The 14387-nt window shown below is 43.5% G+C and overlaps 1 protein-coding gene across 4 annotated transcripts in view; it reads left to right on the forward strand.

The window, feature by feature from the left end:
* Window positions 1-14387, forward strand: part of LOC126356311 (cyclin-dependent kinase 14) — a 1047636-nt gene that overhangs the window by 504311 nt on the left and 528938 nt on the right. The gene's annotated exons all lie outside the window — the stretch shown is intronic.

The raw sequence follows: 14387 nt of genomic DNA on the forward strand, positions 1-14387 counted from the left end.
AAAAATCGCCGACTGTTCTGTAGATCTGAATATCATCCATAGCTCTCGTATATGATGAAGTGAGCTGAGGTAAATTTCAACCTGCGTTGATGTTGCAGTTGACTAAAAGAAAGGAAAATCCGATGGCGAGATTTTTCATATCTTCTGCACGTGAACAGTATGGGACAAATATTCACAAAAAAAGTGCTAGTCGCAGTAAGAACTGCCTCTCAAGCTCCTTAACATGTTACATCCTGGTAATGCAATGTGTGTGTGTGTGTGTGTGTGTGTGTGTGTGTGTGTGTGTGTGTGTGTGCGCGCGCTCGCTCGCTCTTAACTAATAGCGTAAATCACGATAGACACAATGGACAACAAATATTCACATGCTGTTGTGTAACCAGTTACATTTGTGAATCGTGAGCATAAAAAGTTGCATTCAAAATCGTTTATCTAATACTGACATTGTTATCAGAAATAAATTACCGAAAATCTCGTGATTCATCACCTCACTCTGAAGTCCGTGGGATAAAAGAAGTAGAAGACTCTGTGTTATAAATTTAAAACTATCCACCTAGGTTCCCTGTGTGCCTCTATACGTAAGGTGTTAAGCTCCTGACCTGTTACAGAAGAAATTTGTACGCCCTGTTGATAAGTTTCATTTTATTTTCTTACAGCAGACACGGAAATCCACGTACATTGTGCGTAATATTGGAGATCAGTTCTTTCCCGTCAATACATCCGGTTATGGCGTTATCACGGTTTTCTGTGAAATCGGTCGAGGGTTTTCGAAAGCGCCGTCGTGCGCTGGGAGCGAAGCAACGAGAGGCGCCTTGAAAAGCGTAGAGGGAGGCAGGTGAGACGCGTTATTAAATCCTCCCAGGGTGGGTGGCAGGTCTTCCCGGAGGATTACTGAGCGCTCCGCGATAAAAGGTCACAGGTCAGACGAGTGCTCCGCTCAACTTCCGCAGGTCGCGTCCCTTCCCTTCCCTCCCACTGCCCTGCCACTAACTGTGGACTCTTGGCTCTGTCCTGGCCGTCGCAGTGGCACTCTTTTACCGCATTGTAAGCCATCATCATCTATGTTTGGCGTTTTAATATTGGACATATTAAACATGGTCATCTCACATGTGGAAAATTACACTGATAATTAAAGTGTAAAGGAAATAATCTCCAATAGTGTCTGAAAACTAGAAACCGCTGTGTCTCAAAGTAAGTTTTTGACTTCCTTGGTCAGTTTTTACTGATTCTTACAGCTTATTAGAGGGTCATCCGCAAAGCCATTGGTGATGTTATGAAACCCACGTGGTCTGGATAACACAAAGCCGTTCACTCGGCGAGCATTGGGCGACGTGGAAATTTCTCTGTTACAAGGAACACTAAGTAATATAGTGTAATTTTCAAGAGTATATAAGCTTTATTTTTACGTATTTATTTACTTATTACTTTATTGGCTTTTGCCCAACATCAATAAATCCATCCATCACCAAGCGAAGCCCATGTACATTTAAAGTCCACGACCTCCCTGTGTGACGAAGGGTACTTCGTATACCAGTATCACTCTTCCTCCTCCTCCTCCTCCTCCCCACTTTTTCACACAGTGCTGAATGCTGTGTGAGAAGCAATAGCATCTGTAAGCTCCTGTATAAGCTCCATCTCCTGTTTATCTTACTGTCGCCGTCTTTTCGCGAGGTTCGTATACGTGGGATCAATACTTCGCTTTACTCTTCTTGAACATAAGCTGTTGTTAATTTTAACACTCAGTCTCACAACTGTTTTCCACGTAGCGTCTGGCACATCGATTGGACGAGCATCTCAGATAGATCATGTCAGTGAGCTTCCCGCTCTTACCGTGTTCAGACACTCTACTCTTCTTCGGATCTTTGCTATCTGTTCTGCTAACTGTAACTGATAAGGGTCTCTGTCTGCTGTGTTACAGTCAAGAAGTTGCTACTCTAACATTGTTTTTGTAATTTTACTTCAAACTTCTTCGGGCGAATTCTCTGAGATATCCACGAAGCGTCAATCTCTGTAGGTGTTCCTGTATTTTACGGGCTTTCCGATTTACTATATATAACAGCATCATCCGCAAATACGATTTTATCCATTTCGTCGTTTATATAACACTGTCAATCAAGAAATTTTAGAGCCTAGTGCAATGCAAAATAGAGAAAAGTTAATATGGTGGTTTCTAATACTTCAGGTGATCTACATAGTTTCCTCCCACTTGAGTACAACGCTCAGGAAGCTCATACGTCCGTGTAAAACTGTTAGAAAAGTCTGTACTTCGGATGTTGTTCAAATTTAGCGTCATATTCGCATCTTCTTGTCGAACCATCAGAAACCTCTTTAGCACTTCGTCGTTTTGTGGTAAGTTCGTATTGATAACATCATGTATCGCTACCCGTGACGATTTATTCCAAAAATAAATGTCCCTGTTTTCCATTTCAGTCAAGGCGCGGCAGGTGTCTACGCGCTTTTGCTTTTGTTGGGGAGTCAGGTGTACGGGAAAAAGTTTGCAAACACCAATATCATCTTCAAAACATTCTGGAGAACGTCTTGAGCACAACCATGTTGACCGCTACGGCCGCACGAACGTCCACAACTTAACACTGCCTGCTCGCAAATGACGGGTCGAATGCATGTCTGTCGTTGGTAGCTGTTAGTTCAAGCTGCCACCGGAATTACTATGCTGAAGTTGCTTCTACGCCAGGAATAAAATAAATCTCGGAAATTTTTGGATGGTCAGTATATCAGGAACAACAATGATCCTGTAACACACCCTTGGTAGACGCCAAAGGCTGAGTTAAATGAGTATTTGCTGTCACGTTTTCAATCCAATCAAAGATCTCGTATTTTGTTCACCAGACACCTTCCTAAAGTTAAGGAACATGCAATCAATTTGGTCGCCGCTATCTACAACCGTCTCTTTCTTATCAACAGGTAGTAGCATTCACGAAATACATGTTGATTATTTCAGGGGAATTTATCGATCTTCAGATCGGCGATAACAGGAGAATTTAAACATGTTTCATGAATGTAACGCAGATTAACGACAGTAATTATGTTCTTACGTCTGACGTTCCTTCTTGAAAACAGGAATGTATTGCACCTCCTGTCAATCTCTTTGACGCTTGGTTGCTCCAGTAGCCGAACTGCCATCCCATCGAATTGCCTTCTCTGTTTAGCGGGTTTAGTCCACCAATCACCTTCGTTTCGGCCTTTATATGGCGATTGAGAGGAGTAACCGCAGTACGTCTTCCTCAGCCAAACAGTTTCGGAAGACACTATTCAGACGGATAATGACCCTGTAGTTTAGTCCGTTTATACTCCAAACAAACGAACAAACCAACCAACCAACTGGATTCAATATTTCGGCCTTTCCTGTCTCATCCTAATTGTGGTTCCATTATGGTCAGTGAATGATTGCACATATTACGTAGATAAGTTTATTATGTTTATTTACCACCAAAAATCTTAGAATTTTTCCTCATGTAGGTGGACAGAAGATTGTTGTTTTGCTCACCACAATCCCGTTTTCGCGTAGTTTGGATCTAGATAAAATTTTACTCGGTTTCGTATATTTCTAAGAAGGCTGTTGAACAGTGGTAGGTGTTTTCCGCCCTACATAACGTTGCTCGACGTACACTTGTCCAAAGAGTACTCAGCCCAAGAGAAGAATATTTGATATTGACTACTCATGTAAGCTACAAACTGTTTTCTGTCGCACTTGATAAAGAGGAATGCTTCACTACATTCTTAAAATCTCTTTTGACACCAGTAGTAATTATTGCTGTACCACCCTTATGTGTTCACTAATTCCTTACTCTGCATTTAACTAAAGTTTAGGTTTACTTTTAAGAAGTAGTAATACGTTGTTTACCCTCAACAGGTCATTCCTTTAAGCAACTATTTAAGACAGTTTTCAGATAAGGTGTTTAATACAGTATCTCACGACTACCTGTCCTTACCGCCTGATCTAACATTGTATCTCAGTCTAAAGTTGGCAACATTCAATACCTCTCTATTACTATAGCTTGATCGGAAAATATACGCATGATATTCTATCCTGAACCATTTTGCTACTGTAGTTCCTGAGCCGGATGGTCTGTAAAGGTACCCGATTAGGACCGAGTGAGGTGGCGCAGTGGTTAGCACACCGATATCGCATTCGGTAGGATGACGGTTCAAACCACGTCCAGCCATCCTGATTTAGGTTTTCCGTGATTTCCCTAAATCGCTTCAGGCAAATGCGGGGACGGTTCCTTTGAAAGGGCACTGCTGACTTCGTTCCCAAACCCGACGGGACCGATGACCTCGCTTTTTGGCCCCCTCCCCCCATATCAACCAGCCAGCCAACCAGCCAACCTACCTACCTACTTTCAGTGCTTTCGTTCGCGTAGATTATTGCCCATTGGGTAACTGAAACAACCTCGCGCATTAAAATGGAATTATTTATTCCAAAAAAATTCTCTTAACATCAACATCCAAACTAGGTAAATAATATACGGTTGTTACAGAAATCTCAATTTTTTTGTTGTGTGTAAGTGGTGCCAACCCAAACAAAAATGCTAATGGAGTGTTTTCTATGACCTGCAGTATCAACAAAATCAGTAATTTTGCTATTGTACTTGTGTATGTAGTAGAAAAACCTCAAAGTAGACTGGTGTGGTGTTCGGTTTAAGCCAGTTCACTGATAGTGGCAGCGAAACACGATGATGACGAGTACTCACATCAGCGAATGAATACAGCTGCTCCAGTCCCCCTTACCAGCACAGCAATCTGATGGGAACGGCATACACGAAAGGTATAGGGAACATCTGCCACAGCGCGCAACAATAAGTCGCAGGAGGATGATGGTTGCTGTATTTTGAGAATACTTCTTACTTGCATTGTAGCCTCTGTGTCAAGTCTGTGGGCGCAGTCGCTCACGAGCAGGTTTAGCTTGAAGTGCTTACTATGGCACCGTGGACAGTGTACAGTAGACGGCACGGTGCGGCACACAGCAGCCGTATTCACAAGGAAAACTCCCCTCTCAGATTTATTGGTAAAATGGCCCAGTGGATAGCCCGTCAAAATCTGAACACAGATCAAGCATGAAAACAGCAAGAAAGTGTACTCAACTACAAAAAAGAAGAAGCGAAATGGAAACAATGAATACTCAAAGTTCAAGCTTGGCAACATCGAGCAAATTGCAAGAATGACAGCGCCGTGGTTCTGTGATCACGGTGTTAGACTACGAAGCGGTAGATCCATGTTAAAATCTCCCTTGTGCCGCATTATTTTTTCTTCACAAAATTATGAACTTTCCGTCCGCTCACTGATGTGTCTGTTCTCATGCTGCAGTCTTGGCTATTGTCATGCTATACATTGGTTACAGAATTTGAGTCATGTGGTAAAATATACTACTGTCGTAAGTAAATGTGATGAATAGTGAGAGCAGGCGAAATGCCGCGTAGACCTCTCACAGAAATAAAATAAATAAATAAAAAGGGTGTGAACTATGTTACAACAAAGAATTCAAGATTCAGACCTTCCAAAACGAAACGCAAGTCATAACATCTTATACTTTAATAGAACAAATAGGAGATATGTATGTCTGGAGGTCTCTTCTTTCTACCTTGCTATACCAGACGGACATTACACCACGATACAGACACAAATTTGAATTTAGCAACCAGACACGTCAATGACGCTACGGGCAGTTTATTATTTTATGGTAAAAAAGAGCAGTCGAACACCGTGACTACACAACTACGACGCCATAGTATTAAAATGTGCTCGATGTTGCACATGTTGAGCGTGGACCGTTCACTGTTTCTATTTTGATTCTTTTTTTTTTTTACAGTTCAGTACACCTTTTTCCTGTTTTTAGGTTGATCTGTGTTCAGTTGTTGATGGGCTGTCCACTGGGCCATCTTACTTATAGATCTGAGAGGGTTGCAATGGGGGGGTTTCCCGTGTTAGTAGCTTCCAGAAACAGCGATTTTTGTGCGTGTTTTGCTGTCATCGTCACAGAATAGCCTACACCCAATATAAACGTAGGAAGTGAAATGCAGATGACGAAAATGTTTCTAATTCGGATATGCAGGACACACCAAGTACTGTCGCATTTAAAAACCACACGCCTGCCCGAGGCGGGTTGCTAACCATTCACCTCCGATTTCCGAGATGGGGACACTGATGTGAGCCCTCAGAGACCAACATATGTGGGAAATATCTCGGCGGTAGTACAAGGTGGTGTGCGTGGGTTCTTGAAATACACTGAGGGGGAAAAAAATCGGAACACCAAGGAGTTGTACGACATAAAGGGAAGATAATGTCTATTTAGATTTCTTACCAGTTGCATAAAGAGTAGTGCTAGTTGCGCCACTAAGAGACGGAAATCGTATTCGCTTTAAATTCGCGCTGTAATGGTTGTGAGCCTTAGTAACCTTTGAGATTGGACCTGTGAAAAGGAGCTAACTACGCAGATATTGTTACACAGTGCAGGAGAGGATGACATCCAGCTGACGAATATAGTTCTGTATTACGGACGGCTCGTTTCACTTCTAGAGATATTTTTAAAAGAGACGGAAAAGATGGCCGTGAGTGGCTACGAACTGAGTAAACAAGCACCTTAAAGGAAGTGTTTATACCGATGTATTCATGTAATTTCACAGGCCTCATCTTTGTATAAATTGCGAGGAGTTGTGTCATGCGGAGTGGCTGTCGTGAAACGGGCGGTGTGGACGTGTTGAGAGGAATGTGGGGCCGTATTGCGCCCCTACCTGCTGGCTGGGCCGGGCGTTAATATCCGCCCTCTGCCGCCCGTCCCCGCGTCACGGCGGGCCGACGCCTCTCTTTCACCCCTCGCGGACGGCCTTACAAATTGGAAGCAGGAACTTGTCCCGCTGTGCTTTCATGCTCGCCACCGCCTGGCGCCCGTAGGATATTGCACTGCCAACAGTCTACCTGCGCTCGCCGCCCGCCGTCATTTGAAGGCGTGCGTGCGCACGTCGCCGTATTCTCTAGCTCAGCTGCACTGTGGCGGTAATATTTCCAGGCGCCAAGCCTCCGTAAGGACCCTGAGCCGTGCCTTCGGGGTCATAGAAAGGTTTGGGGCGAGATTTAATACGTGCGGTAGACGGGACGTATATTGGATGTCGAGGCCAAAACAACGAAACGAGCCGTGTTAAATAGTAGCGGGAATATTTTAGTTTCGCTTATTATATTAGCCAGATTCGCCCGATTTTTTCCGTTGTGTTTGTAAACATGTTTCAACAATATCTGTACATCGTCAACGATGCAGGATTCTCAACCACTCGTCAGCTGCAAAAAGATAAGGTATGTTTCAGGGCTTGGCGATGTTTATATGGAAGTAGAGATTTTGTATTAAATTTTGCCATAAGAACGGAATAAAGTGCAGCAATGCTATAAAAATGTTCAGTATAGTTTTTCGTGCGTCAGTTCTGTGGAGGAGAGGTCCCAGTGGTGGAATCGACGTTTTAAAACAGTCTAACGCTGATGTAGGTTAGGATCTCAGGTAACTCACCTTGCAGTCATTCGCCCAGGTGGGATCTCGTCTGCGAGTAATCGACGAAAAGCCGTGTGAAGTGGCCGTGCGCTGCAGTCTGGAACCGCTACGGTCGCAGGTTCGAATCCTGCCTCGGGCTTGGATGTGTGTGATGTCTTTGGGTTAGTTAGGTTTAACTAGTTCTACGTTCTAGGGGGCTAATGACCTCAGAAGTTGAGTGCCATAGTGCTCAGAGCCATTTAGCCAATCGACGAAAAATGTTGTTGTGTTTCGTGACGCTCTAGAGCCTTAATAAGACAGTCTTACTTATAGAAACGTTGTAGTGTAGTGGTTAGCATACGAGCTACGATGTGTAGAAGTCTGTGGGTTCACATATCGTCAGGTGTTTCAAAACTATTTATTCTTAAATAGTCATCGAAATGACTTTGATCATTATTTTTTCAATTAATTGGTTTAAATGTATTTTTTTAGATGCTACTCGTTTGTTACATCACTTTGATTCATTGTATTAACTTTTTAATTTGCTCTTACTTTTTCTTCCTAGCATTCTGTTCTCATTGGGCCTCTTTGTGCGCGTATTTTCTTTTCTTTTATCTGTCACAGTATCGAAGCGTTTGAAAATGTCGCTCTGTCGGTTAAAAAGAAAGGAGGAAATAATATATTTATATTGACTGTGCAATTGTGTCAAAAATATAGTTTTCGTTACGTACAAGAGGTACATTTATTTTGATTTTAATGGTCACGCCAACATTTAAAACATAACGTCGTGTTGTAATGTGGATAAAATAACGCAGCTGAAGATTTAATCGAAAGAAGGGATACAAATAAATGCGCAAAATGAGGAACAGAAATAACGAATTCAGTGATACGGACGAAAATATCAGTAATGTCACGATTAAAATATTATGACAAAAGGTTGGAAATTAAAAAAAAATACATTTAAAATAATTAAGTGAATAAAAATAGTGATCCAAGTCATTTTCATAAAGATTTAAAAATCGAAAAATTTGAAGCATCTAACAAGATTTGAACTACACCCTTTTATACGTCATGCTCTTCTGCGAACCACTACGATACAACGCCTCAATAAGCACGACTGTCTGTTTGAAGACCCTAGACCATCACACGAAATTACAATTTTTTTTTCGTCCATTACGCGCAAACGAGGTCCTCCAGGATGAGTGGCTGCAGGTTGATACCTGGGACCCTAACCTACATCACCATATATATGGTTTCAAAAATTCGAGCCCACCCCTGAGACACTCTGCGTGTGAGTAAAACAAGGGTTTACAATTCACTCAAGAGTTTCGAAGAAGGCTGTGGAGATGTTAAGACGGCAAGCACTTCGGACGCCCCAATACGTCATCAGCCAGTGAAATCGTGGAAAAAGCTAAAGAAATGATATACATCCCGCTGTTCTAGTTACTAGGGATTTCCCCGTTCTGTTCACGTATGGACGCGGGAAGCGTGATTGCTTGTATGCCTCCGTGCTTGTTGTACGGTAATTAACCTAGTCTTGTTCTCACGATCCCTACGGGAACTATAAGTATGGGTTTTTGACACATTGCTAGAGTAATCATTTAAAGCCAGTTCGTGATTCTTCATAAGTAGCTTTTCTTCTTTCCCCCTACTGCTGGATAATTTTTTACCTGCTGTTGAACAAGCAGAAAACTAATGTCATGTGTGTGTCTGCAAAACTGGAAGGTTCTGTTCAGGCGAGTGAAAGCCCCCGTTACACAGGTGGAGCGCAGTAGCTGTCAATGGCCGTGACGCTACAATGCAGGCGGACCTAATGCGATCGGCCAGTGAGCTAACAGCCCCGCGCTCGCTGTTATTTCATTAAGCGGGCCCGGCCCCACTCGTATCGCGAGGGGGACAGCGCCGCTGCGGCTGCTGTTCGACCTCCACTGCCCCACCCAGGGCTGACCGCCATTGCGCGTGCCTGCTCTTTTCTGCATACTCCATCACCTCCTGCGCACCGGATCGAATGACGCCTATGTTATTCTGGAGGATCAACTCCAACTCCAACGACAAAATATCATAGGTTGTTCATGGGTATTTTCAGAATATGTTGGTATAAGGAATACATTGTCTCCAGTGGCTAGCTACAAAGTAATTGAATTAAGTTTGCGTTCTTATCCACATCTACATTGATACTCCGCAAGCCACCATACGGTGTGTGGCGGAGGGTACTTTGAGTACCTCTATCGGTTCTCCCTTCTATTCCAGTCTCGTATTGTTCGTGGAAAGAAAGATTGTCGGTATGTCGCTGTGTGGGCTCTAATCTCTCTGATTTTATGCTCATGGTCTCTTCGCGAGATATACGTAGGAGGGACTCCTAGGTGAAGGTATGTTTTTGAAACTTCAACAAAAGCCCGTACCAACCTACTGAGCGTCTCTCTTGCAGAGTCTTCCACTGGAGTTTATCTAACATCTCCGTAACGCTTTCGCGATTACTAAATGATCCTGTAACGAAGCGCGCTGCTCTCCGTTGGAGCTTCTCCATCTCTTCTATCAACCCTATCTGGTACAAATCCCACGCCGGTGAGCAATATTCAAGCAGTGGGCGAACAAGTGTACTGTAACCTACTTCTTTGTTTTCGGATTGCATTTCCTTAGGACTCTTCGAATGAATCTGTCTGACATCTGCTTTACCGATGATTAATTTTATATGGTCATTCTATTTTAAATCGCTCCTAACGGCTACTCCCAGATAATTTATGCAACATGTGTCAATTCGTTGCAGATCCTCCTGCTTTTCAGTACAATTTTCCATTGTTACAACCTCTCGATATACTACAACATCATCCGCAAAAAGCCTCAGTGAACTTACGATGTTATCCACAAGGTCAATTATGTATATTGTGAATAGCAACGGTCCTACGACACAACCCTGGGGCACACCTAAAACCACTCTTACTTCGGAAGACATCTCTCCATTGAGAATGGCACGGTGCGTTTTGTTATCTAGGAACTCTTAAATCCAATCACACAATTGTTCTGACAATCCATATGCTCTTACTTCGTTCATTAAACGACTGTGGGGAACTGCATCGAACGCCTTGCGGAAGTCAAGAAACACGGCATCTACCTGGGAACCCGTGTCTATGGCCCTCTGAGTCTCGTGGACGAATAGCGCGAGCTGGGTTTCACACGATCGTCTTTTTCGAAACCCATGCTAATTCCTGCATTGTAGATTTCTAGTCTCCAGAAAAGTCATTACTCTAGAACATAATACGTGTTCCAAAATTCTACAACTGATCAACGTTAGAGATATAGGTCTACAGTTTTGCACATCTGTTCGACGTCCCTTCTTAAAAACGCGGATGACCTGTGCCCTTTTCCAATCCTTTGGAACGCTACCGCTCTTCTAAGAGACCTACGGTACACGGCTGCAAGAAGGGGGTCAAGTTCCTTCGCGTACTCTGTGTAAAATCGAACTGGTATCCCATCAGGTCCTCTCCTCCTTTGAGCGATTTTAATTATTTATCTTTACACAAGGAATGAACCGAAAATACCTGCACAACAGTGCAGATGTCGACGGTATGCATTGTGTTTCTTGCTTGCTAACAAACTTGTTCCATTCACCCATGGTACTTGATATTGACGACAGTAAGGGACGAAGGAAGGAAGATAAGAGCTCATTGAAGGTGTACGGAGGAGAAAGGGAAGGAATGGAAACTGATCATATCCGCTTCATCGGAACTTTATCCGGAATCAGCGGCGACGAGTGAAAATATGTGCCAGACTGGGACTCGAACCCTAGATCTCCCGCTTATTAGGCAGTTGTGTTAATCACTTCGCCACGTGGAGAAAGTGTTAATCGCGAATGCGCAGACTATCACGGCACACTCCCTGGCCGACTAACATCTCCACTTACCGCCATTTACTGTTACTCCCTGTCCATGTCCTCCATACTCGCTAATTTTAGATTCCTCTGCAGGTCGGAAGTAAATGTGCATCCGCACTGAAGTTCTGGCGGATGCACATTTCGTTCGAGCTCCGGCAGGAATCTAAAATCAGCGAGCATGGATGACGAACGGGGACTGCGGGTAGACGGCGCTGAATGGAAATGTGAGTCGGCCAGGGAGTGTGCCGAGATAGTCCGCGCATTCGCAATGAACACTGTCTCCGCGTGGCAAAGAGGTTAAGACAAGTGCCTCGTAAGTGGGAGATCCCAGGTTCGAGTCCCAGTCTGGCACACATTTTCACTCGTCGCCGCTTATTTCGGATAAAGTCCCGATGCAGCTGAAATCATCAGTTTACTTTCCTTTCCTTCCCTTCCCTTCCCTTCCCTTTTCTTTCTCCCTCCGTCACCTTCAGTTTACGTAACATGTATCACAGCTGCGGATTTCACACGTTGTCCTTTCGGACGCGTTGAAATGAACAGTCATCACGCATTCATATAATACCAGCGTTTAATATCGTCGTTAGGAACGGAGCATAAGCTTGGAATGTTTCACGGATGAGGAAGAAAACCATCGCGACATTTGCCAGAAGCGATTTATGGAAATCACTCTCTTCCTTGTTGCTCGACGATTCCATGCCAATGCCTTCTTTCCAACTGCTCCATTTTCCAGCCACCAGATACTCATTATGCGCCGGAGACACCTATTTATGTTATGTAACTGTGATGTTAGGTTTTGGTCTACTTTCCAACCTTCACTACTTCACATTTGAATTGAAAATACGAGTTTTAGTTTTGCATGTGATGTTTCCCTTACTCAGAGGTGGAGAATATTTCAATTATCTTACGAAAAATTTTGAGAGAAAGGATTGGATATGAATCAAGGAGGTAGTTTCTAAGTTCTCAGGCAACAAAAAGAACCCACGTTATATTTCCGTTGTAGCCAACACTCGGGGAAAAATCCAAGAGGTTAGTCTGTTTGACGTGCGTCAAGATTCGCTTTCTGAACGGTCACCTAGATTTTGTCCTTAAAAATTGGATGAGATCAGTGAGGAATATTGTGATATTTTTATTCATGATATCACAGTGATGAAATGAAGATATGAAGACCGTTAGAGTACCAGTTTATTGGAGAGACTACTGCTGGTCACGTCAATGAGATTTACAACAGGCAGCTCATCTGAGAAAAGTCCATATTAAATGCTTTGAAGAGAAGAATGAAAAAGTATAAGCCAATGGACAATTAATTCGTATGTTTATATTTTAATAAAAATCTTTGTTCATGTTAAAAGAACGTTTTCAGACCAACGCATTTTTTTTTATCGCAATCGATTTTCATAGAAATGCTGTATATTGTGGTTTAAAAAAATGTACAGCCCATGTCCGTCTGAATGTCCATTAGATTACCGTGTAAAAATTTGAAGTAAGTCAGGAACTTGATTTCTTATAACAACGTTTCTCCTTTATACACACGCACACATAACGCCAGAGCGTTTATTACATTTGAATTTAATTGGTCAAGAGTCTTTCGAGATTTGAGCTAACAAAGTTTACCCGTTTTATATTATTGTGTGTACGTTTATATACCGTGCTAATTAAAAAATTTGTACCTCATGTCCGTGTGAACTATTATTAGGGTATCGTATATAAATTTGAAGAAAAGTCGGTGGAATATTTTTCGAAGTTTTTGCTATCATCGTTTCCCCTATTGTGTCCAGTTTGTTATTAGAACAGCTTGCGAAAATCTGAAGTAAAATGGGCAATGTCTTCTGGAGATTGTTGGTTGCAGCTTCAAACGACGACCTGTACGTAGTAGCATAGATTAGTTTTGATCGCAGTTACATATGTTTCCCCATTTTCTAGTTTAAAATTATGTCACAATGTCAGAAAACAGAACTTGATAGGAAAAAAGTGAGGTAATATATGGAAAACTCTATGAGATTAAGCTATTACCTTAAAAATATAGTTAACCCTGTTTTTTAGACGCTAGCGAGTACACCATATAGCGCCGAAATCCAAGTAGCAAAACGTCCTATTGGTAACTCGCAAAGAAGCTACATCGAGAATTTCGTCTCTGAAACGAGCCCTGTTCCTTGCAACGAGATACAGCTGAAAATTGTGCGATAATTTCTCGATTCGCTCACAAAGTGAATCTGACTTCCACAGTGCATTAAGCGGTAGCGCACACAATGGGATGGGGGAGAGGGGGTGGCAGCAGAGATAGCAGGAGCCCTTTTCGCGGGAAGACAAATTGAAAGGGAGAAGCGGGGGAGGTGAGACGAGAGAGAGGACGGGTCCATGTCTAAGTAATGAAGGCGGGCCCCGGCGGTAATACGAGGGAACGGGACGGGTCGGGACGGCAGCAGCGACGCAGGGCAGCGACCTGGCCGGCAAATTGCCGCCACCGGCCACCTGTCTGAATACTGCATGTCCCCGGGGACCGCCGGCCGCGCCTGCATTCCGCGCTGCAGCTGACGCCCCCGCAGAGTCTGCACCACTAGTCGCGGGCGCTTCAGTCTCAGCGGCGAGTTCCATGCTGGCTGCCCTCGAGGCGTAGTCACCCCACAGGCTTGTCTTAAACTAAATGTCCCGACGTCTCGCTAAAACTTGCTAGAACGGTCGTCTTCCCCAGAGCCTACTTATTTTTGTGACGAGTCTAGAGCCTAAAGCCGTCCTCACAAGGGACGAGGCAGCTAACGTTGACGTGGACGCGGACGCGGACTCAACATCGCACCGCACGTGAGACAGCGCCGTCACACACGGAAGGAGCTGGTCAACGCGATTTGCGCTCTCGGCGCTCTTTATTTGGCTCGCAAACCATACAGTTTCTTTATGGAAATGGGCGCGCGTAAATACTGCGTTAACTCTGTTAGCGATTGTCTAAGAAGAACGGAGGAAATCGCGAATAATTTTCTGCACTCTCTGATAGCTTGAACAGCGAATTGCTGGTAGAGGAACAATACATAATGCTGTACAACGATCTGAGAT

The sequence above is a fragment of the Schistocerca gregaria genome, chromosome 3, assembly GCF_023897955.1.
Source record: "Schistocerca gregaria isolate iqSchGreg1 chromosome 3, iqSchGreg1.2, whole genome shotgun sequence".
Taxonomy (NCBI): Eukaryota; Metazoa; Arthropoda; class Insecta; order Orthoptera; family Acrididae; genus Schistocerca; species Schistocerca gregaria.